This window comes from Dreissena polymorpha, chromosome 3 (genome assembly GCF_020536995.1).
Source record: "Dreissena polymorpha isolate Duluth1 chromosome 3, UMN_Dpol_1.0, whole genome shotgun sequence".
In the NCBI taxonomy this organism is placed as follows: domain Eukaryota; kingdom Metazoa; phylum Mollusca; class Bivalvia; order Myida; family Dreissenidae; genus Dreissena; species Dreissena polymorpha.
The window spans coordinates 114,669,527-114,696,159 of record NC_068357.1 but is presented as its reverse complement, the minus strand read 5'-3'; the positions used below and the strand labels follow the sequence as shown (position 1 = coordinate 114,696,159).

The window sequence follows — 26,633 nt, the reverse complement described above, 5'->3', positions numbered from 1 at the left end:
CAGAAAGAATAACAAAAACGCAAGGTAGGTAATATTTTACAGATGACATAAAAAACTAAAAGGTTGGGAGGGGCCCGAGGGGCTTTGTTGTCAATTATAGATATAAAAACGTCTAACGATTCAGATTGTGTAAGCAAAATATTAACTTTCTCGTCTCTCTTTTTCAAAAGGAGAGCTTGAACAGCAAAAGAAATAATGTTAAACATTCCTGTCGAAATACAATTGCTTCTATATCTATACAGGTTAGTAGGCCGACAAAGATGTATATGATATGCTTATGAATGTTGTGCTTGTAAAACTCAATACGAATTAAGTAAATTCCATTGATTACTTTAAACACTTTGAAAAAAAAACAATGAAATCAATTGAAGTATTATGGTAAAATTTACCGGACTGTCAAAGGACCATCATTTTTCCCAATTGCCCTCTTTACCGAAGAACGCGCTTATGACGTGCTTATGACGTCACAGTGTGCAGTAAACAACCTTTGAAAAGACCAGTTCCTAGTTTCTTACGGAGGTTTATTCTGCGCCGCTACTGACGCTACTGACGATGGAATCAAATCCAAGCAACTTACTAAGGTAAGTAATTTAGTGTTTTGACTCATAAGCACTATAAATGGCGCTGCGAACACCAAACTTTCAGCATTTGTTTCTTTAAACTATCGGCTATTTTTAACCGTAGCGTTCGAAGTCGGCCATCTTGAACAAATTTCAAGTTTCATTTAAATTGTCAGTTTTTAGATGTTGTTTTGTTTACTTCATGAAAAAAAATATTTGTTTAAATAACTTTAAGTACTTTTCATTGAATTAAACCGATTTCGTCGGCTTTTGTCAGCTTATTGGCTGAATTTAAGGTTTGACTATTTACGTTATATTGCGGTTCGCTGAACCGTTTAACGGCTCATCTGGGTCGTCTATTTTTAGGTTGTTTATGTATAATGTGTTGGATTGTGAATTCTATTTAAATCATCAAACGTTTGTATTTAGAGCAGTGTTTATTTACATTGCTCTGTCGCATGTGTGACTTGATGTTGCTCTATTATAAGCCATCTATATTTAGCTGGCTGTAAATTTGAATTGTGATTGTTTTATCTATCGTCAGGCGAATCGCCACATTGCTAGATAATCAGTATAACCAGAGGGGGTAATCACGTGACAAACAAGATAGCGACGTCCTTTCCTAGGCAGGTATTTTTCGTCTTTTTATACCCTTTATTACTTGTATTATTGTTTTATATTTCGCTCACTTTCCAGCCATATAAGTAAGAAAGTTACTGGCTTTTATTTCATAGTAATATTCGCTATATATCTCGACTTTACTCGGTGTAAAATTTCTTAGCGGGGTCACCTAATTAGGGCTCCACTAAGAATAATGCGGGGAGTAAAGTCGAGATATAAAGCGAATTTAAATACGAAATAAACGCTAATCACCTGTATACTGATATGCCTGGAAAGTGAGCGTCATTTAAAAAATAAATAGAAGTAATAAAGGGAATAACACGGCGAAAAAAAATTCTCGGTATGAACGACGTCATCTTGAATATCACGTGATTACCCCCTCTGATAACGTTTGAGAAGAGTATTTCTACTACTTAATTTAATTCTGATAGCTTCACAGTTTCATCATTAATAATTCCGCTATAAGTGATGGTGATACTTCAATAACTCTTAATACATTTCAAATCACACACTATTTCTTTTGAGTGTTCTTGTATTGAACGGCGATTTGATTATTTTATTGAATTAGTAGTTTGTGTATTTTGCCCATGTTCATTGTATGATTCTGTGACCCGTTTTGACCCGTATTGAATTACACAAGTCCCTTCGGTACGTTCTAGTGTCTTCGGTACGTTCTACAGGAATCGCCCAACCTGTAGTGAACTCGCTATATATCAAGAAATAACTGGTTAATTTCTAACTTTTTTTCTTTGGGTGTATCTATATACTCAGATAGATATTTTATCAGTTAACATTCGATACAATGACTTGTGACTCAATTAAAATTTCACTAGAAATCAGGTAGTAACTGGTGAATTTCTTACATTTTTCTTGAGTATTTATATACTCAAATAGATATTTTATGATTGCAAATTAGTACGCATTGATTTGTGATTTAATCACATTTTTACAAGTTATAACTCATTTTTGGTGCTTTGATTATTAAATTATATTATAAATCATTGCGTTTGTGTGTTTTTCAAATTCAATGACATTTTAAAGTTTACGGGGCATTTGAATGTGTAATATCCCCTTGTTTGTTTTTCTCTGCTTGCACACTTCAATTTGTGTGACATATCAATTACAATATACGCCCATTGTTGTGTGCTATTTACCTTTAAAATTAAATTGGCGTTGTAATATTAGTCCGAATTTTCTTTAACGCATTATTTTTGTTACATAAATTGAAAAATGAATCGTGTTCAACTAGTGGATATTGACAAGACGTCGGTAACGGAACTACACACGGTTCCGGGTATTGGCGCCAGGGTGGCGCAAGCAATTGTAGCATACCGAGAAATTCACGGTAGCATCCCGCCTGCTGCTTTTGCCAGAATTCCATACGTTAGATTGTCTAGTCAAATGTGGGCATGATCAGAGTCGGTAAATCCGATTCTTTGTCCGTGAATGAGGTGGATAGTGAGAGTGTGGGGGAGGAGGAAGAGTTATTGGATTGACAAGTGAGTGAACCGGTTGATAAGGGAGTGGGAGCGATCGAGAGAATGAAGGCAGTAATTGAAAATGCCTCACTAAGTGGGCCTCCTGCGTCCTATGTAAATCCACCTGATGCTTGGGAGGATGAACAGGGGGCGAGGCCTAAATCGTCGCCACCTAAGGTGGATGCCAGGTGGCAGCAGTTGTCAGTGGAACAGCCTGTGCAGCATCGGGTTGTGCCTGTGACATCGGCTGCAAGGGCACCGGAGGCGCAGCTTGTGCAATATAAGCCGGTGGCGCATATGCCGTTACACAATGGGGTGCAGTCTGGTCAAAACCAGGCAGTGAATCAGATGCCAGTGGCAAATGGGACGTACCCATTACATTACCAAGCCATGGCGCAGAGTACACAGCAGGTACAGTACCAGTTAATGACCCAGGTGCCAGTCTCGCAAGGGGATCACTTGAATCAATGTTGGTGGGTGGTAAGGGTCAATAAATTGCAATTAATTGACCCTTTAAACCAACCACATATGACATATATAACCCCACCTGTACAGTCAGGGTATGTTGCCGCGCCACAGGTGTTGCCTACACCGCAGGTGGGCAGGAGCGGAGCAACACCTCGTTGTGTTTTGCGAAATGCTACACATGCGGCGCGCGGTGCTACCAATAACGCGGTTGCAACACCTGTTGGTCAGAGAGCTATGCTTTTAGGTCAACAGAAGTCCAGGATCCAGTCCTTACTAAAGCACTGGTTTATGATAGTCGGGGAAGATTGCAGGCTTTTCTCGCCAAATTAGACAAATATACATGTATTTTCGAATGGGAGGATGCTGAGAAGCGGAATTACTTGTGTCTCTGTCTCATCGATAAGGCGAGTGAGTACTTTGCCTTAATTATAGACAGGGCGGTGGAGCTGGGCTACCTAGAGGTAATTAACAAGCTCGAGATGAGTTTTGGTTGCCGAGAATTGCTAGAAACGGCGAGGGTAACGTTTTCGGATGCGAGGCAGGGAGAGTTGGAGTCAGTAAATGAACAGGGTTTTGACCCTGGCTGGCAAGGCTTTTAGGGATTTACCAGAGGGCTTCATGGTGCAGGAATCGATTTGAGATTCTGCATGGGAGCTAAGAAGAGTGAGGCTGGGAAGCAGTTTATAAATCAGCGGCCTGTGTCAAAAGAACAGGCCATTGCCAAACTTAAATGGGCATTCCATACACACGGGCTAATGATTGGAAGACCAAAGTTGGTGTGAAAGGAGGAATGTGAGGGGCAGGTAGAGGTTGATGAGGTGAAAGTGTCGTCTCAGAATAGACTGGTTGAAAGGGTTGTCAAGTTGGAAGAAAAAATGGACCTCTTGATGGGTAAACTTGACCAACTGTTGGCAAGACCCACCAGAAGTCAATCTCCATCCCAGCCAGGCGGCAATATTTTATTGGTTACGAGGCGGGGCATTAAAAAAGGGGCTGTTCTAAGCTTAGAAGCACGACACCGTCCCCGGCTAGGGGTGACCGCTTTTACCGTTGTAACGAGCTGGGCCACATGGCCAGAGATTTCCCAAACAATTCACTGATAAGGTCGGAGATAGCCCTAGAGAAGGTAAGAAGGTGTCATTTGCCGATTTAAACGGCAAGGGGTCAGTGTAGAGGATCCTGACCTGATCCACAATGATAAGGACCTTACGGTCATAATCAGACAGATTAGGTCTGATTCGATGTTTCGGGTTAATGTGATGGTGAACGGCCTTGTAGTACAGGCTGTAGTAGATACGGCGGCTGAGGTTACTTTGGTTTCGGACCGGGTTGTCGCTCAGTGGCCGGAAGAGGTTCCGGTGTTGGAACATGTGTACATGAAGACTACAGGGAGAGGACTGCAGTTGAATGGTTCCATTGAGGGACCAGTAACCATCGAACATGGTGACATGGTTTTTCAAGAGAGGGTTTATGTAGCCTTTACTGAAGATTGCATGTTGCTCGGGCTGGATTTCTTGAAAAAAACATGGAGCCTCTATCGATAGCGTAGGGCCACCATGTTGTTAAAAGGCCAGGTAGTTCCCATTGCTCAAGAAGAAGAGTTAGTGGAGGCAAGAGTAGCAAATGTGACTGTCGCTCGAACTGTTGTCATACCACCCAACTCGGTAGACATGGTTAAGTGCTCTTTGGAAAAACCAATCGGCACCTTTGCAATTGAGGCTGAATGTGGTAATGTGATAGTGCCTATGTCGGTCCATGTCGGTGAGGCTGGGCTTCGGCTGCCAATGGTGAACATGTCGGGTCACCATGTTAGGCTGAAGCAAGGGAAATTGGTTGGAAGGGCAGGAGAGGTACGTTTCGTTAGACCATTGCCCGAGGTACTGACCTCAATAAGGGTGTTACGGGAGGAGGCAAAATGTGCCGTGCCGGACCATTTCGGAGACCTTTATGAACGTTCGACATTAAACTTGAGCGATAGAAAACAGGTGCAGGTGGCTGGGTTCTTACGTAAGTTTCAGGATGTAGTCGCTAAAAATTAGTATGATCTGGGCAAATTTACGGCTGTTGAGCATTGCATAGATACGGGCGAAGCCAAACCCATTAGGCAAAAAATGCGTAGGACTAAAGAACAGAGGCGGTATTAAACCACGCAAACAGAAATGCTAGCGGTAGTGAGGTTTACTCGACAGTTCCGCCACTAGTTGCTGGGCAAACGTTTCATGGTTCGCACTGACCACAGTAATTTCAAGGAGTCACAAGGGCAGATAAGCTCGCAAGATGGAGGAGTTGAGCCAGTACGATATGGACAGTCCACCGTGCTGGTAAGAAACATGCAAATGCAGACGCATTGTCTCGATATCTTGTCGATGCGGGAGACCATTATGAGCATGTTGTACCCCTTGAGGTTTTGCCATGTGGTGGTTTTCCGAAATCTACTCGGGCAGAAGAGCAATTGGGTGGGTTTATTCTCGAGGTCGATAACGTTGTTTCTTTAGCATCGGTTAAGTCAAGGACCGGGACGCTCTACTTAAAGAACATCAGTTGGTGGACGACGACTACCTGTTTATTCGGAAGTTGTTATGGCATGGTACTGAGCCTCCTGATGAAGAGCTGTTTCTAACAAATGCAGCCTTCAAGTTGTATTGGATTAATCGCCCATGTTTTTAATTGGTGCTACGGGAAATGCGCCAAGAGATCATGGTCTTGAAGCATGATATTCCTATGTCAGGACATCAGGGCGAACAGCGTATCATTGAAAGAGTTAAGGCCAAGTATTCCTTGTACTGCATGCCCTAGGATATAAACAAGTACGTATCCAGTTGCCCATGTTGCTCTGTAAGCAAAAAACCTAACCGTAAGGCTAAGGGCGAGATGATTAAGTTTTATTCTGGACTCCCAATGGAGAAGGTTCACATAGACTTTCTAGTCCTTGCCATTAACGAAAAGGGGAAATTGGTATGTGATGATGGTGGTGAATCAGTTCACTAAATGGGTAGAATGTATCCCGTTACCTTCACAGACAGCTGAGGTGACTGCAAAGGCAGTGGTAAATCAAGCCGTCTGTAGGTATGGAAATAATGACTGATCAGGGTACCAACTTTAAGAGCATTCTGTTCACACACGTGTGTAAATTAATGCGTATTCATAAGACGCGAACAACTGCCTATCGACCAAGCACCAATGGTCAGTTGGAAAGGTTCAATCGCACACTCATGGTTGCAGTCCGTAGCTATGTAGGTTCCCGACAATATACTTTGGACGAAAATCTACCGCAAATAGCGGCGGCAATTCGTTCAGCAGTGTGCAGGAGTACCGGCTTCACCGCTAACTGCTCGGGAGAGAGGTTTATACTCCTGCTGAGTTGGTCTACCCATTGACACCTCATGAGGCAAAGCCTGTGGCTGAGTATGTCCACAATTTAGAACAAAGTATGGTGTCAGTCCATGAAAACGCTCGCTAGTGTTAAAGCGGATATCAGGATCACAAGAAGCGGGATCATGATGTGAGGTTATGCAAGAACCCCAATCAGGTGGGTAACCTGGTATATGTGTTTAATGTGTCGGGAAAGAAAGGCAAAGCTAAGAAGTTGTTGCCACAATGGACTAGACCGGGGCTGTAATGAAAACAATCACCAATTTCCTATACCAGGTCCGATTAAGAGGGAAGAGGGTTAATGTGAATCATGACCGATTGAAAAGTTGTACATTGGACAACCCTCCTGCATGTGTGGTTTGAGAGCGAGAGATTTGCGGTCTTGCGGAAGATGTGCAGGATGAGCAAGTGTACAGTATGTGTAGGGGAATTGATGATGGTTCCTTTAGGATTGATTGTGATGTGTGTGAAAAGTAGTTCCATGGAAAGTGTGTGTGAGTCACGGAGGAACAAGGTGAGGAAATAGATATGTATACATGTCCAAGTTGTAGGACAGGTTATGTCTATGTTTATCTATATTCCGGTAGATCGTGAAGCTCATGCACATAAAATTAGAAATTTGTGATGTTTTGTAGAACGCCACGTGTGGTTTGCCGCATTGATGGTCGCAACATATTTAGTGAGGTGGAGGAGGCCAGCGGTCGGGGAACGCTCTGGAGTTCGGGTCGGGATCTCGTCATTAAGCTTGGGACGATGTTGCCCTTGGGCCATGGAAAGGGTAGAATGGGCGGTGGAAGGTCAAGGTAAGTTCGGCCAGGAGGAGAGGGCGCCTAGGTTTTGTAGCCAAGGTCAGGAAGTACGGCCACCAAATTTTTAGTGACTCGTTCATAAATAGGGTGATTTTCCTGAGAAACAACGGAGGACTCCGGGGGTCTAACTGCTAACTGAGAGCTATGGAGCTTCCCAGACCGAGACCAAAGTCGGCTTAGGTCCCGACAGCACTGGACTTCCCTGCGTGGCCAGCGAGGTTAGGATCGAAAAAGGTCAAGGTTGAACGTGCGGTAGAGTCACTCGTGCCCAATACTTCTTCGCTGGACTTCCCTGTGTTGCCAGTGGGGTCGGAGTGTGGGATGGTGAAGGTCGAACCTTAGGGGGAGGCATTTGTCTCTAATCCGATATCGCTGGACTTCGTCGCGTGAGGTTGGTGGAGGTAAAAGTCGAGCCTGAAGGGGAGGCCACCATGGTCTCGCAGCCATCAACACTAGACTTCCCTGTGTCGCCAGTTGGCGGAGGCTGCGGTCAAGGTTGGCCCCGAACAATCATCTCTTATTCGGAGAAGATCGCGATTGATGCTCCTTTGGCGGATAACCTTGACCGGGAAATTGTGGAGGGGACCAGAATTGCACGGCCTATAGATGAAGTGGCCGAGCCCGTCACTTAAAGGTAGGATGATAAGATGTATGGAAAGGTGTGAGAGACGGTCCAGGCCTCTTGATAGAGATGCAGAGTTTAATGGAGGGGTTGGGACCAGGGACAGAAACCGGTCCCAGCAAAATGATGTTGGTAAAAAACAGGGCTGTCCCTTGTGTGGATTAAGGGCACGATCTATAAGACACCATGTTGAGCATTTTACGCCTGTGTTTCGTCGGAAGGCATTGGAGAATCCGAAGAAGGACCATGTGTGGTTCAGAGGGGTCATATGCCTCATTAATAGTCTGGGTCTCCTTTGATGAGGCTATGCTTTTCGTGGTCCGCCAGAGGTTGTCTATTTCGGAGCAGTCCTGCCTGAACGACAAGGACCAGGTCTGGTTAGAAAGGGTCTCTCGGAGGTTCATGTTTTCCATTCCCCTGTATTCCACGTTGCACGGGCACTCCTCTTCCACTGGAGGGTGTTTGCCGCGTTGCTGAGGCTATGCAGCTAAGAGGTCAGAGACAATTTCCTGGCCCAAATGTTTGACAGGCGGCGCGGCGTGGTCCACGTGACTGGGTCGACTTAGGAAACTGAGTTAATGCAGAGACCCGGGCCAGATTGTTGTGTGGCGGTCCAGGCAACTGGGTCGACTCAGGCAACTGAGTTGATGCAAAAAAAACGAACCAGATTGGTGTATGGCGGTCCAGACAACTGGGTCGACTCGGTCATCTGAGTTGACACAGGGAGCCGGATCGGAGTTTGGTTGTGGAGGCTCAGACGACTGTGTCGAGTCCAGTGATGGATTTAATTCAGAGACCCGAGCCAGTCAATTGTGTAGCAAAAGGAGCCCATGAGATGGCGTCGGCTCAACTGTCAGAGTCGATTCCAGAGCCCGGGTATCTGGTGGACGAGTGTGTGAATGGGACGATGAGGTGGAAACCGCACCTGTGGTTCGGGAGTGGATTTCGGCTAGAAGACAAAACTCAACGCATTCGACAGCCACTTTCCCTTGGACCGCAGTTGTAAGGCGACCAACGTTGGTTTTATTTAGGCGTGTGGGGCATACCGTGGAGCCAATGCCTGAGGTACCGGTGTGGGCAGATGGGGGAATTGCAGACCGGGTGTATCCTAAGGCGCCTCTAAAGGGACGTTAAAGGGGGGTAGGACAGGTGGAAAGAGAATTGTTGAAAGATGAGGTGGTAGCGCTTGGAGAGATCGATTAAGACCGATCCGTGCCTGAACAAGAGTGGGTTAGGCAAGAGGAGATGTTTGTTGGGCTGTTGGAGCTGGCATGCCCTAGGCAGGGCTTGTTTTCCTTCTTTGTGATTTGCCGTGGACGGACATTTCACAATTTTGATACGGCCAATTCACAAACCTGACATGGCCGTAAATATTTACGAAAAAGACCGTTTTAAATCGTGAAAAACGGACTTTTCGTGCTCAAAACTGTCAAAAACGGCCATTTCGGAACAGTTTGATAACCTCGTTTTTAATTCCAAATTCGCGAAAAATTGTCGACTCGCGTGACTCATGTTTGCTTGTTTTAATCGATTTTAAAGTGTTGTGTAACCAGTGAAACCGGCGTAAATAGTAGATAGATAGATAGATTTATTTCAACATAAAATGCATAGATTTACATGGCAGCATGTTATATACACACAATAAGTAATAAAAACAACCTGCATGTATAAACAAAGCCATGTCAATCAACATTATACGTTAAGGATTGCACAATATAGGGTTTGCAATTAAACCATTATTTCCATTGTGGTCCTTTAGTTATAATATTGTATGACATAGAAGACAACGTTTTATATCACAGTTTATAGTAATATCACAGTAAATAATAATGAAAGACATATGACACATTTAAGTTACACTAACCTAAATGCATAGAATAAATTCTGATAAGTTCTAGACTAGACATTATTAAGAAATTATCACAATTTAAGTGTTTAAAAATTAACATAAATTTTTTTGCCATGCTTAAGAATAATCATACAGCAACTAGATAAGACACAATAAATCTATCTATATTAACATTCAAATTAAATCAACAGTAAGAAATCTTAAAGAGATGCATATTAAAAATCTATCTGGCTTAAAAGAATTGCTCCCTAACACTGTGTTTAAAATATGAAATACTTTTGGCATCTCTGATATTCTGAGGAAGAGAGTTCCAGTAAGTACACCCATTGAAAGCAAATGACTTTTTGCCAGAACCCTTGACCCTTGGAATAGCTTACCTATTGCAATCATGCATGTTAATATCGGTAATAGGTGAGTCTGACAGTGTTCTAACTCTGAACCTAGTATTTTTATTGTGAATATTACTGACTGGAGTAAAATTATCTCCCATATATAGCGGAGCCAACTTAGGGCTAATTTTAAAAACATGACAAAGCGTGATCTGTATTACTCGACTTTCAATAGGCAACCAGTTAAGTCTAGTAAAGTGTTCTTTACCTATGTGAGACCTAGGATGTAAATTTAATATGAACCTGATCAGTTTATTTTGGGTGACCTGTAACTTGTTTTTTAACATTTGAGTTAAACCAGTGTACCAAACAGAGCAACTGAAGTCAAAGTGGCACTGAATTAAAGACATGACTAGAAGCCTTCTAGTATTTGTGGATAAAAATTTCTGTTTCGATATAAAAACTTTAACCTTGTATTGGCCTTCTTGATGACTGACTCTGCCATAGAAGTAAAAGACAAAATTTGATCAATTGTAACCCCTAAATACTTGACTGATGATGTAGATGAAATGGGTGTTCCATCACATGAAATATTTAAAAAGGATTGTGACCTGAGTTTCTGCCGTGAACCAAACAGAATTGATTCGGTCTTACTTAGGTGCAATGACAGTTTGTTGTCAATTTACCATTCACTGACTTCCTTTAAATCATCACTAAGCATCTTCTCAACCGTAGATATACTTTTATCCGAAACTAAAATGGCAGAATCATCAGCATACAAGAGTAATTTAGCTGACATATCATTTACGTGGATTAAAAATAACAAGGGACCAAGAATGGAGCCCTGGGGGACACCACAGGAAATGTTTTCTGACGACGAAAAGGTGCCAGACACATCAACAAGCTGTTTCCTGTCAGACAAATATGACTGTAACCACATCGTTATATCATCTCCTAGACCAGAAGCACGGAGTTTCATTAAAAGTATCGAGTGATCTACGGTATCAAAAGCCTTCTAGAATAAAAGCTCTGCCCAGCAACGTCACTATCAAAAAATAGCGACGCGGAACACTCGTTAATACACGAAGAAAATTAAAAAAACGCAAAATAATCCCGATTTATTGAAATGTGGGGTAACAGTGAAGAAACAAAAGCTATCTACAGAAGGGTAAGTTTTGAAACATGCACATTGATAACATTATAAGAGAAGTCATTTGATAAAAGTGAAAGCATCTGCCGCGGCTTATGTATTGATGGAAGCTAGTCAAAACGGCCCCTAGTCAAAACGTCCCCTAGTATTGATGGCTGAGACTTGTTATTCGTATCTGTTTACGATTGTAAATCTTGGTTAAAGTAATAATGTGGTCCCTTCATAAATAATGTTTTAATTTAAATGCATATTCATGACGCATATTCATGATTCAAACTTTGTATGTTACTATTGTAGTCTATTTATGCTTTGAAAAAAATGTGAAAAATAAAATAGCGCGTTTACATTTCTTACAAAAGTACTGTTGTTCAATGTATACTTAATGTTTCAGATCAAATGACAACCTCCCCGGGAGATCATCATGCACTGGCGAAGGTCAGGCTCACAGAACATGAAAATTATCATGAAGATGGAATTTTCCCTTTCAGATATTGAGAGAATTATTGACATTTTCATGAGTAAAAAGAACAAAGTTCTAAAGCTGTAAAGTCCAGAACATGTCTGAGTTTTGTGCCCTTGAAATGTTCTATGTTTATAAAATGTGGAAAAGAAGTGTTTTGACCAGGTATTTTAGTTGCATTTGGAACATGAATGCTTTGCAAATAAGATATATGTATATGTGTTGTTATTGTATCAAATACAGTATTCATAGAAGAAAAATATGCCTTTATTGAATTATTTAAGGTAATTTTGATAATATTCAAGTGTTTAACATGCTTGAACTATACTAATGCATTAAACTTTAAATTTCACAATTATAAGAAGTTTGCGACTCGTTTGTTCACAATTTTAAGAAGTTCGCGATTCAATTTTTCACAATTTTGAAAGGTTCGCGACTCATTTTTTCACAAAGTCAGGGGCCAGGGCTACTTCACAAAGTCAGGAAAAGAGCCCTTCTGGGCGACCAGTGACTTTGCATATTCGGGGGCAGGACACGTACTCTGGTGAGGCTAGTGCCCTTGCCCTCCGTCTAATGCAGAAAAACGTAAGTCCAACTCAAAGAACACACCTCCACTGCTTTACGGGAACCCTCTATCAGGTTCTGAGTTTGTTCGCCGCATTTCCTCGGTGCTAATTTAGCATCTCAGGTCTGGCTGCACGTTTCGATGAGGTGCAAAAGTCAGCTGTGCGAAGGATTCTGGCCGACCGACTCCTAGTGGAGACCGACTCTCCCTACTTGCGAGTCCTGAGTAAGAGAGACAATACTTCGACGTACGTGGGTGAGGTGCAAATACTGTGGCCCAGATCCAAAATGTGACCCTCAGGGAGATATTGCGTACTACTGCTGAGAACGGCAGACGTCTTTATAACCTGAAGGGGGTCGGATACTTGAAATAGTCTGTTGGCGAGTTGGAGGTTGAACCATATGAGGGTGCCACGTTTGGGGGCGCCCTATAACTAGTGGTTGAGGCGGTCGGATGTCTGTTAGACACTGGTCAAGGGGTGTTGATAGTGGAATGTGTACTCTATGTGTTAGACTGGAATATGATCCTGTGGTTATTTAGACTCAATAATTAAATAGCAGTAAGGTCAAATAATGTAATATGTGTCAGGATTCAGTAAGGTGGTATATGCTTAAGGGAAGGACTCGTTAGGTCAAATAATTAAATGAGTGCTCGGGTTTGTAAAAATAAAATACAAAGGTCAAATGGTGAATGGGTAATGCAATGGAAAAACTAGGCCAGAATTTTTCCGGTCTGTAAGTATGAGATCATATTGTGTGGTCTTGGGACGTGTTATGGGTTGTGGCAGACTGTTTTGGTGGGGTGAAGAGGAGGGCTATAAAATGGGGAGGACTATAGTGAAATTGACCGGACTGTCAATGGACCATCCCGACCGTTTAGTCCAATTGCCCTCTTTACCGAAGAACGCGCTTATGACGTGTTAATGACGACATTCGAAAAGAACAGTTCCTACTTTCTTAGAAGGTTTATTTTGCGCCGCTACTGAAAGAATAACAATACATGGGGCAGTGGTGCCGGTGTTGATGAGAGCGGTAGCGGTTGTTGCTGTGTAGTGGTTATGGTAGTTGCTGCATTGACGTTAACGATGGCGGAATCGGCAGCAGCGGTGGCGGTAGTCGTCGTGGTGGCGGAGACAATAGTGGTTATAGAGGCATTTGTTTTAGTTCTGGTGGTTGAGGTGGCGGTGACGGTGTTGACGGTGGCGGCAGTGGTTGTGATAATAGTGGTGTTTTTCGTTGTGGTGACTGCGGTGATTCAATAGATGATGGTAGTGGCGGCGGCTATGTTAGCGGAAGCAGTCGTGTTAGTAGTGGTGATAGTGGTGTAAGTGATATTGGTGATGGTAACACTAGTAGTTTTGGCAATACGTGAGGTAGCAGTAAACGCGTTGGGGAATACAGTGTTGATGGTCATGATAGCGACAACTGAGGTATTGAATTTGTTTCTACATTTTTTACAAGTCAAATACGTGTTGATTCGTTGACGTCGATTAAATCCTAGAATTGTAGATGTATGTAGATAATATCAACTTGGCCATAAAGGTAAATATAAACAATAAATATTTTATTTAATAAATCTGGATAAACGGTTCCACATGGTTATACACATATATTCAATGATCGAGAAGAACTGCTGCACTATATGGTTTCGCTATTAGCTGTAACAAATCAACAACTGTGACGTTAAATACGTGTTTTCTAAAATGATTTAAAATTAAAGTTGAATTGCATAAAACTATTTTTAAATAAAAAATATACTGAATGGGCATATGAATGTAGTGAAACTTTACATACCTCTTCTTCGTCATCGTAGCACTGAAATAATTAGATTATACACCATATTATTATTTAACAAAATACCTCTACTACGATAAGCAATACACTATGCTTGATTGATTGATTGCTTCCATGGTAATACAGATGCAACATTGTTTAAATTACATGAGACAATGATTATTACGTAAATTACGTAAATTGTCTTATGTTTCGATGACTTATTTTTTGCAATGTATTATTTATTAAGACAAGTAGAACGTTATATATTTTGTCGACACCTATATGTGGAAAAACTATTTTTGATACAATTAAATTTGCATCTTTTAACGGGAAAATGATGCAAGAAGTGTAATGTGTGCTAAACATTTACACCAACATGGATGTAAGTTTCTTTATATGTGTCAATCTGGTAGATATATAACTCAGACATCCGTACATATTTGAAAATAAACAATACGAGGCTATACATTAATATACAATGATCAAGAAAAAACAACGCTTTATTTGTTAGTTTGGCTAAATAAAGTAACAACTGCGGCGTCAAAATAAGTTCCTATTACAGTGCTTCATCTATACAATTTATCAGTGTAAAGACAGTTTTAAGTCATGTATTTTAATTTTGTGTCTAATCCTTTTACAGGTTATTCACTTTCCCGCAGTGGTAAGTTACCATTAACGTCGCACAGTAATAATTATATTAAAAACCGTACAAATGTGGATCAAATTATTGCAATGCCATTACCGAAATACAAAGAGTATTTGGTTGCTCTCAGGGTAATACCGATTAAATGGGAGCTGTGAAATATCCATTAAGTTCATGAAGTTCATTTAGTTTATTAACCGACACATGTATAAAAATGTATGTCATAAAGTTGGTATGTACAATATTGTTTTGATATTCATGAGCAGTTAAAATCCTAAAAAATTGTCGTTAACCTAGATTTACCATTTTCTTAACGTGTATTTCGAAAATAATGACTTCGACCCTTTCAAAATAGAAAGATGATTCAAGCAGTGCAATGTTATCACGCAAATTAATAAAAATGACATTCTGATTATATTACGACAGTGTTCAGCAACTATGATTTCAAATAAAATTCACACAGACAATGTTATTTGACCGTGAAGTTTGCTATGTTCGTAAAAGCAATTGACAACATTTAAGTTATCTCTGGTGGTATTGGGGGTAGGGGTAATGTGCTGGCGACGGTGGTGATACTTGTGGCAATGTCGGTGTCGGTTGTATTAGTAGTGATAGCTGTGGCTGCGATAGTGATGCTAGCGGCAGTGGTTATGGTTCTGTAAGTTGTGGTAGAAGTGGCTGTGGAATTGGTGGTTTTCGTTTCGGTAACGGTGCTAGCGATGGTAGCGCAGGTGGTTGTCGTGTTAAAAAGTTGTAATGGTGTTAATTATGTAAGCGGTTGCTCTAGCGGTGGAGTTGGTGGAGGTGTTGAATTATGTTATATAGTTTAAAAAGTCACAGTTAAAGTTACAAAAAAGAGGGAATGAAAACAAAGGTGACAACAGAGAAATACTGGCTCACAGAATCTTAAATCAATAATTTATAAACGGCTAAAGGCAGTTTGAATTAATTTTAGAAGTACCAAAAAAACGATGCTAGCACAAACACCCCGATGTTTTACGTGTTTTAAATGTGTGAAAAGGGTGGCTTTAATTTCACAGCTTGATTTGTAGTTTTTTATCGGTTGTATATGTATATTTATTATATTATATTTAAGTATAAAAACAGGCATATTTACGGGCTTACTTTTGTTCTTTTTATTTAATAGTACATATTCATGCTATAATTGTACTTCCTTCAGCTAGTTTGGATGAATTGTATGCAGAACAGGTAGAAGGAAAACTATAATTTGCTGCCAATGTCGCTGATTTATGGAGATTTCTTTGATTAATTACAGGGTACGCTTTTTATTTTTTCATTTTCCCGATCTGTTTAAACAAACTAACTGCTGGTCAATTTCTATGTACTCAACTCAGTTTCAGTAATTGTTTCGCATTATCGTTTTACAGGAAGCGCATAAGGACAACGCATATAAATGTTAGCTGAATGTTTTTGTTTTAATTCATTATTCCTAATTGGCTAGTCCATTCGTTCTTCCGTCAATACGAGGTTAACCGAAATGAGACGTTCCGCACAACATAAAGATGCTTTCCGAACAGCTTTGATACTTACATAGATCTTGTCGTTAAACACTTTCAACTCTCCCACATAACCCTTACCTCCTTTTGACCTTGACATGGACCCACATTTATATTAGTTCGGAAGGTAAAAAAAAATAACCCAAATGGTCGCGTTTCGTCCTCCATCAAAAATGCTTCCTAAAAAATATTTTATACTTGCATAGATAATGTATTTGAACACATTAAACGCACCACCTGACTTCATTTAACCTTTAAATTGACTCACTTTTTGACCAAATAAAAACAATAAAAACCCATAGTTAACCAAAATTAACCGTTCGCTACACACCAATGATTGCTTATTACAGTGTAAAAGGCTTTAATACTTTATTTCAATGCTCACATTACCTGACCTCATTTCGACATTTACATCCACTTAATATTGGACTTAGACTTAATCAAAATGGGTTGATAAATAAATACTGACCCCGCTGCTATCTGATGACTTAGTGTTTTTCCCAGGCCATTTTAGCGTGGCGAAAAGCCACGCCGCCCTCCCGGATCGCCACGCTGCCCTTTTCAAAGGCAAATTTCGCCACGCGCCCTTCTTTTCAAAGGCAAATTTCGCCACGCGCCCTTATCGATAACATCTTTATTGCCTTACGATCTAACTTGGTCCGCAAAATCAGCGTCCTTGATTGTCTGTGACGCTCCGACTGTGCTTGATTTACTCGAGAGACGTCAACGTCTAATCGACTATATTTCAGCAGATTTAATCTATTACAGTGCTCGATTTATAGGTAGACTGCTCCAAAGCTGTGAATAAGTCATGCGTGAATAACCCCGTGTCAGTATCAATTAATGCCAGAGGCTATGTTATACCAAGCGCACATTTCGGTCGACAATGTGTACTATAAAATCGTTACTTCGGAGACTTTTGATGAAAAACTCGATGTTATTCTCGTTTGCATGCATTATTCAGTTATATCAAAACATATATTTTTACGCATAATTATATTTTAAAACACAAACAAATGTATTCTTTATCGCTTTCGTCTTTAAGATAATTAGATCTAATTATTGAAATAATTACTGAGACGTATACTAATTGAACAAAATGCGAATCGCGTATACGATTTAACGTTGCTATACGCACCTGTCGCTTACATCATTTGACATTTGAACAACATGGCGGACTATACAGAATTAAATTGCGACTCGGCAAAAATGGCAAATAACGTCTTAAACGATCGAATTCACGATGGAGATTATACATTAAGAAGGAATTAATGAAATGTCTGTGATAATCAACGATGCATAAAAATGTTTAAGATAGCAACAACATTATTTATTTATTTGTAATCTACTTGGATGATGTATGTCACGGAAACGAGTGTTTGCATATTGTTAGCGATCAATTTACTCGCAATGTTATTTTAAACATCTGGCAAGATTATTGTTAGAAAATGGGATAAGACAAACATGGTTTCATATATATGTTAGTGGATCTGTGTATAATCAGATTCATATGCATATACTGCTTTATTATGTTTGTCGTGCTGTAGAGGTTATTGAAACAGCATGGAACTTAAATGTACATTGCAAAGTAAATATATTAATATAAATCATAGTAAGTTAAATACATCAATTACCATTTTCCACAACTACTTCAGATGCGATTACATGTTGCCCCGTAATTCAGGTATTCAGGGAACGTTTTTGCCCTTTCTTGCCTAAACTGCGCGCTAAAATGCCCTTTTTGAAAGTAATGCCCCATGCCCCTTTGCCCTCCTGGGAAAAACATGTATCGGCGTTTATAGAAAAAAGGATCTTATGATCGCAATATATTAACCATATTATACTTAGACGGTATAATTTAGATAAAGTGACAGATAAACTTTATTAAACAGTTCGGTATAAATAAGTAATGTTTTTGTAAACACTATTTTTACGGAACATTTATTACATGAAAAATGTTTCTGTATGCAAAACGATACTGAAGATAATGACATCGATCCTTCAGAGCCTTCAATCTAAACTAAATAAATTACTAGCGCGTGGCCAAACAATACATGTATGCGCTATTGCGTCACTATTGCTAAAACATGTATTTCCATGACCTATGTCTATTTTTTAATATATTGGCTTTAAATTTCATATATAGTTTTAACAATTTATGTTTATTACACACATTTCGTTTTACTTACACATTGTTTAAATGAACATTTAAACCCGACCAAAAAAAAAACATTTCACAGATTGCAAGTTGTTCAAAAGATTATTGCGTATTCCTTAAACATACTTTATTGTCAATAATACTTACGTTTGTAGTTAACCAACGTCTGAACATTTAAATAAGTCTTCATATAAATTTTCAGATTGTATGATTATTCTTTCTTAATCTATGCTATTTCTGAAAGAAAATCATTGTGAAATATATTAAAAGCAACCAACTCACTGGAAGATGTCTGACGAGTCATTAGTATTCATGGCATGATTTTATTTTAACGTGTATTGTCTTATAAAGTTATATGTTGACAAGTGAATGTCTATATTTATTATTTACTGATTTACGTTAAATATGATAAATTATTAGTATTCTAATATACTTTTTTGGAAATGAAAATCTGTATCTGTTTATTTGTGATATAGGCCTCCGGCCCCTGACACATATACATATATATTACAATGCATGCAAGACAATGGTGTGTGCACAAAATCATCCCTAGAACTTGATCTTGGTATATTATACGTTTCATCTGGATGAATAAGATTTATGTTGTAGCCAAATCTAGACGAAGCACATCTTTTTCAACAATTTAACGAAATACATTTAAAAGCATTAATGGACAGATTGAATAATGTTTTTTAGCCAGATGGTTATCTTTTTAATTGTTTTTTTTTCATTACAAGTTATTTAATAAGGTTTTTATAGCTATAGATTGTAATTAAAGATAAGTAAATTCAGCGTTCCGTTACATTGCGGACTTTAATGAACATTGCAAAATGCCCTTTACGTTTTGTTTGAACATGAATTTGAATCTTTAAAATTACCTTATCAATAAGTTGCCGCTTACGTACCTCATCACTTCCTTCGCAAGCCTCTTTGAGTGTGCCAATGTTGTGAATAGTACTCTGAAGTTAAGTCTGAAGTTTAGAATTTCTGTCAAAGCTGAATCTGACAATTGTGTTTTCCAAGGAATACTGTCTTATTACAGCATTGAAATTATGTATTCATTCTCCAGTCTTTTTGAAATGATATACAAATGCCTTTGTTGATTTTTTTGTGACAATTCTTGAACAATATTAGTTTTTTCTTGAATGCAAAGTTTTGTTTCTTTGCATTTATTTTCAATGTTCATTAGCTTGTCTGCGTTTTGTGTATGACGATTCCGCCCATCCGTTTTGGCCTTAGCTACTAGATTGTCAAGTCTTGTTTGCAGTTCCTTGTAGTACATTGTCAATTGCATTCATATACGTTTCTTGGCATTCGTCGTTCGAGTTCATGTTTTCTTCGACATGCTTTTCTATCTTGCATATTTCCTGTTCTAAATTCATAAGAGTCGAAATTCGTTCACTGGTCCGACGTTCATCGAATGTTATGTCATGCAGATCAACGATTGAATCTATACATGTCATGTGATTGGAACGAATACATCGTCCGCAAATGGAAGCATCATGTTTCTCACAATAAAGCGCCAGGTTTTCAGTTACGTGGAGCGAACATTTTTGTTCATGTATGTCCTTTTCTCTTCTAAGTGGATCACCAGCTATATTCTCCGATTCATCAGGTTGAAATTTAATGTTGCCATACATACGTTTGTGTAATGGGATACACATTTTAGTAATCGTAGCCATGGTTAAATGCCTGTAAGATCACGCCAGTTGTTTCAAAACATTAGGAGAACATTAACAGAAACAAACGTCTACGTTGCATCGGTTGAAACGATAGATACAACGAAACAATAGCTACAACGAACATTTTATTGTCTTAAACTTGTTTAATTGCTTCTCTATTTGTGTAAAAATAAAACCAATATTGCACATTTCCGTACATTAATATTTTCACTCAATACATATTTTGAAAGGTTTTCATTACAACTGTTGCTTTACTTATTCAAAACTTTACGGATATGCGGCGTTTCCACTTCACAAGGTGTACACAGAGCTGGCAGTTGTAACAAATTGCTAATTCTTAGGTTGCACTAAATTTACTTTTTTGAACACGAATCGATTCGGCAAATTATATTAAGGATTGAGTACCAAGTTTAGATTTTTATAATTAAATATTATTTTTTATAGTTAATATACTGAAAGTATAAATTGAAATAAAATAACGAAACCAACCAAATAAGATAATTAACACACACCTGCAAGTTTAACACGCCAATTTGATAATTAAATAAAGGGAGTTTCGTTTTTGAAAATATTTTAAAGTTATCAATAGATTTGCAAGATGTACCCACATCATTTTATCTATACAGATACAGATTACTATTATTTGCACAATAATAAAATATAGGTCACTTTGATTACACAGTCAATGTATTTCTTGTTATAAATTATCATGCAAACCAATCTCGTTAATGGCGTGTACACTTATCAAGATCATGTACGCTTATGCAGTTAATTTTCCAAATAAATTAATAATTGTATTGACCTCTTTACATTCTTTATAACCGGATCCGACTAGCTCATTTGAAAGAACGCGGATTGCCAATACATAATATATGGTCTAGACAACATAACGGGTTTCTAAAGTCACTCATATCTCACACTTGATTTACTTAGTTGTTAATATAATGCTTATCGTGGTCATAGCAGTGCTATACAGTTAAAGGAGCATCTCCACGTTATTCCATTTCACTATACACACTTATTAAAACAATTAGTATTCACTCGTATCACGCATTTTGTTTTTGAGTAAAATACTAGATTTTGAAAAATATGAATTGCATGTAAGTAAAATGAAAACGTATTAAATTCGCGAATCTAGGGGGATTCGAACTAACGCTTAGGGTAATCGCGCACTTCAATTATTTTATGACACTGAAATTCGATAGGGCGCATGTGTAAAGTGGTTCACCGCGTACATTTCATTAATGAAAAGTATTTTTTTCGCGCACAAGTGTTCGGTAAAAGTTGTATATTTATAATAATGTTATTTAACTGAGCTTGAATGCAATCTGAGCCTATGTTTTAATCAACCACTTAATACGTACCTAATAAACGATTGTTTTACCTTAAACAAGAAAACTGTCTTTGAACAGATAATCAGCGCATGCAACTAATAGCTAATGTCATATTAGCTTCAAATATACCGCACGCTTACTATAAAAAATGAACATTTTGGGCATATATACGTTATTTGAACATGGTAGATTTTCAAAATGCTGTTTACAACAGCTTCTAAGAAGGCAGTGTCCAACTAATATGGAATAGGTTGTACTGGAGCAATTATTTTAATCATGGTTAAATGTAAATTTTTTATTCTAAAAATACTTTGAAATCATTAAAAACATCATCTTCTTCATTGTCTTCGTCGTCTTATTTTTACCCATGTACTTCAACATGGTCATTGTCATTATCATCATCGTCGTCGTTCAATTCATACATAGTCATGTGATGAAAAAGGTCTTGGGTTCGAATTAGATGATTCTTTACGGTTACATTATAATTACCTCCCTTAGTTTTACACAAAGGGTACGGTACTCTAAAGAACATTTCTCTGTGCTGCCTGGGCTGCACAGTTCCTGTTGCAAGTTTAGAGGGTCTTCAGAGGGTTTAAGTATACGGAAGTCGTACAAGGTTGTGGTGGATGTTTCACCTAGGGCCTTGGGGTGACGAATAGCTTAAGCTTTATATAGGGCAACGGTCCCCTGTATGTCGCACTGTAAATATTCGTGGCGACTTGATCACTTTTAAATGTCAAACTTCAAAAGGCTGATAGCCTGAAGAAAAAAACAGAAGTATATTGTTATTTTTAAATTGGCCTTCCGAGGGCTTCGGAAGTAACATCGTCATCGTCATTATGAGGCCGCGCATATAGCGCTCGGTGGCGGCCACAGGAAATCGGCCTGCTTGCGTAACATTATCATCGTTCATCTTAACAAGTTCTTTGCCTTATAAACCAAGTTTTTTTCTAGATTAATACTGACACAAACATAATTAAGAAATCGGTGTTAATCTTCGCTGTTGTGGTTTTACATATTACACATAATTTCAAACAGAAATCATCCCTAAGCCTTATGTATATAATGTGCGACGGAGATTGACTTCAGTGGCACCGCTCAGGTTACGAGTTTTAAGTTACCAATATCTTTACATAGAGAATAATAGGTTAGTGTTGATTATAGATCAGGTTTATCATGCGAGGCTAAGAAAATTAAAAGCACGAGCATTGGCGAGTGCTTTTTCGTTTTCGTGCCGAGCGTGATAAACCTGATCTATAATCAACACTAACCTATTATTCTATTTATCCCACTTTTTATTCAGTAATTTTTTTTTATTTAAACAAAATAAGTTTTCATGAGTGTTTGTCGTACTTTGATAATGACTGTAGTGTAACCAATGTCAGTGTATTACTCGGCGTTCCAAAAATAACCGCTGATCAAATAATCATTTTTTTAATCAGAATATCGTTCTGTAACAATGAGTCGAGCGTTATTAATTACAATTTTAATCATATTAAATTGCAAATCTTAAAGTTTAATAATATCAATATGACATTAAGTTGTTATATACAAGGAACTACATTTGTTTACAACGTAGCCTAACACCACACACACAATTCACTTTCGATATCAAACTATCAAGTCGATCACGAGGTGCACAATATTTGCTTCTTTGTTATAATATGTGGTTATTTCGTGACGTAATAACAAAGATTACTTGGATTTAAGCTAATTATATACATTAACAATTTGAATATGGAAAGTGGCACCAAAGAATTGTGAGGCAAAGTTGTTCGAACTAGAGAAAGACATTTGCTGGTGAAGTGACTGGGTGGGGCGAACATCAAGCTCAACTTGTTCGACGGTAGACAGGGATTGTCTAGGCTGCATTTCGGCCATAGTTTCTGTGCATGAAGGTGAACAAGAGGAATCTGTTGGATTAGTACATTTACTGGACTGAGCAAGAATGTTTGAACACTTTTGCTGCTGTTCAACAGATATGTTGGAATAATTGGTTATGGACTGGACATTTTTGTGCCTTGTTATGGCCATGGTTTCAGTGGGTGGAATGTTTTCATGTCAAAGTTTTTGGACCAGGAATTTGCGAACTGAGTGGTTCGTTATTCTCTTGTGCCTGAGAAAGCCGGCGTCTTTTGCCATGGCCTTCAGCATCTGACCTAGCTTGTTGACACCAAATTGTTTGCGCATGAACCACTGGGATGCAGTGTCAGTTTATGCGTATTGCCAGGTAGAAAGGGTGCTAACTTGAAGAAAAATCAGATGGACGCATATCCGAGTACAGCTTGTAAATTAACACAGGATTTCTTGGTCCAGACGATTGTTTTCTACGGTCAAATGGGTAGCAACTCGAACTGACTTCTTCAAAGGGGAGCAACAACAACAGAACCTATTTGCAACATAGTGTTAAATTTACCTAATGCTAGAGGTTTTAATGACAATAAATGACAACAAACACGTTTTTTTTATAATACTTTTCTTTGTTTTAAGGTCATTAAGATTGACAAACATTTGAGATTGTTTTTATTATTGGTGCACTTGGCAAATACAGGTGACGAGGTGCGTGGGAAAAAGTAGTCCCGGTTCGGCAGTTAATGACGTCATTTCGTGCCGTTGATTATACTGTGCCATTGATTATAGATGAAATTTAATCAATGAGGCTTTAATCAACCGAATTCGCTGTAAAAGTGGGATAAAACATAATTCTACAGCAATGAAGCCGGTTAATTTTCGGATTCCATCTCACATGAACTAAACGCTTAGCTGAAAATAAGCTAAATATCGACTTAATGGTTTCAAAATACACATGGGAAAATAATGTAGCCGATTATTTTAGAAAACACATATACATTTAGGGACGGTTGTATTACCATTTATCTCTCCTTATCCATATCGTATTCCTGCCAAATACCCACCTTAAATGTCGAACCAATCGATTTGCAACTCATATTTATCTCAAAACAAAAAACATGTGGATTTTTTGCGCTTAACCATTACAGTAGTCTCTATGCAACTAACATGCACAATACCAACACAAAACCGTATTTATCAAAGCCAGAATAATTTCAGTTAACATTGCAATTATGAATTCGTCTTGAAATGAGGAACAGTGCAACCAAAATGATCAGATGCTGCCGCATATCTTAAACAAGGCTATTGTCAAGCAATATGGTCCCCTACCGGCTCCAAAATTTGTCCGAAATTCCACCATTTTCAGAATAATTTATAAAAATTTGAGTTGCCATAGCAACCACAATTTTTGACGTAGGAACAAAATAAAATGACGTGCATAATGTCCATATTGCCATCAATCCTTGTTGCAAGTTTCATGAAAAAATATTAAGAACTTTTTAAGTTATCGCAGGATCCAGAAAACCACCATTTTCAGCAGTATTTCTAGACTATTTGTTGCCATAGCAACCAGAATTGTTGACGTAGGAACAAAATGAAATGACGTGCATAATGTCCATATTGCCATCTATCCATGTTTCAAGTTTCATAAAAAAAATATTTAGAACTTTTAAAGTTATCGCAGGATCCAGAAAAGTGTGACAAACAGACTTACAGACTCACAGACAGACGGACACCCAGACAGACACACAGAGCGCAAACCATAAGTCAACTCCGGTGAAACCGGTAGGGGACAATTATGTTTCGTCCGTCAGCTAAATAATACGTTTACAAGCAGCCAGCACAGTGCTATGTTTAGAAGAAACTTTTTATTAACGTCAGCTACAGTTTATTCACGGATTACCAAGTCACAACGTGCACTTTTAAACCAGGTAATATAGGCTCGATTGAAGTTGCTTACATGTTTTGAACAATTATTTGAAAGTTGAAATAAAATATATAATATTGTTATAGGTACGTGCTAACAGAAATTCGTATGTGTGTGTAAATTGTCATTAAATTATCACACAAACACATTTGCATAGTAAGAAATAACTGTATTAGCAATAAACAAAGTTAAATAACAAAAATTGCTTAAACGGTATTATCACTCCATAAATTTGCTCGCAAAATCTAACGTGCTACCACTGGTCCATTCAGGTTTTAAAGATTTTACTATATATTTGTGATTAACGATTTTTCCAAATTATCGACGAAAATCATTTCTTACGCTTTATTATTTTACAATATTTCGGTTGATGAGTATTTATATTATAATTTTAGATATAATTTGAACTGATAATTTTACTAGTTGTCTATATCAGGGGTATCATGTGTCTTATTTGAATATAAATACAGTTCGTTTTGTTATCTTCAAATTTCAGTTTGCGTTACTGTGAAGATGTCCCTTTAATTGTCAGAATTGACAAACATTTGATACTGGTACGAAATAACTTCATCACGAACCTTTGAATTGCAGCATTAAAATAGCAATAGAAAGAGCGTTTATCTGGCAAAAAAAATAAAATGATGATTAATTTCTGTGCATGTATATAGCATTTCGTGTTAACATACCAACCGTGTATTTTGAATTTACGTCAATATAGAATTCGATGATATGTTATTAAAATGTAGATTGCTGAGTCAATGGTTTTTTAAATGTAATATCCAAACATAAGCATTTAGCATAAGCATTAGCTATTAGTATGTAAAACGAATATTCAACAATTGTAGGTTGTACATAAACACACAACACTCTTACGAAGGATTTATTATTATCTTTATTACAATGTATTTTCACGCGTGTATGAATGTTTTATATTAATCACGATGAGCTTTAAAATGCTTAAGTGTACAAAAAAGTAGTTATGTTCTGTTCTATTCTGATGTTTTTTATCATATATTTTTTTGCAGGCATCGTATGAAACCATCTCTTTTTGTATATCTGCTCGTGGCGGCAATTTTGTATATCTGCTCCTGACGGCAGTCATCATTATCCCTCGATGGTCTGATAAGCGTCTTATTAACCCGGCAGGAAGGCAACAATAAACCGCACTCCTTCATATTTCTTCTTGCAATTGTTAGAGAACTACATGGTCTGTGTACACGCCTTTTTAAACTAAATTAATAGAGACATCTATCACGCATGCCATTTAGTTCTGCATTAACTACATGCAATGCTCCGTTTATTCGAATAACTGATTGATAATGCTAATGAATGAAACGATGGTGTTTGTTTCATGTGTTTTGCGAATAGAAGCAACTAAATAGAAGTAACGAATGACCCCCATGAAGTACTGTTATTTCTGTAGTGTTCGCATTTTCATTAAATATGCATGAACATCTTGGAAC

General features: G+C 38.3%; 1 long non-coding RNA gene across 1 annotated transcript in view; it reads right to left on the bottom strand.

The window, feature by feature from the left end:
- LOC127871131 (uncharacterized) overlaps positions 1 to 20,684 on the bottom strand; it is a 47,638-nt gene extending 26,954 nt beyond the window's left edge. Inside the window, exons 1-3 of the long non-coding RNA XR_008045153.1 lie at positions 20,571 to 20,684; positions 19,255 to 19,335; positions 14,077 to 14,097 (exon numbers count right to left, since the gene is read on the bottom strand). This is a non-coding gene — a long non-coding RNA (uncharacterized LOC127871131). The remainder of the gene's footprint in view (positions 1 to 14,076; positions 14,098 to 19,254; positions 19,336 to 20,570) is intronic.
- Positions 20,685 to 26,633: the final 5,949 nt, after the last annotated feature.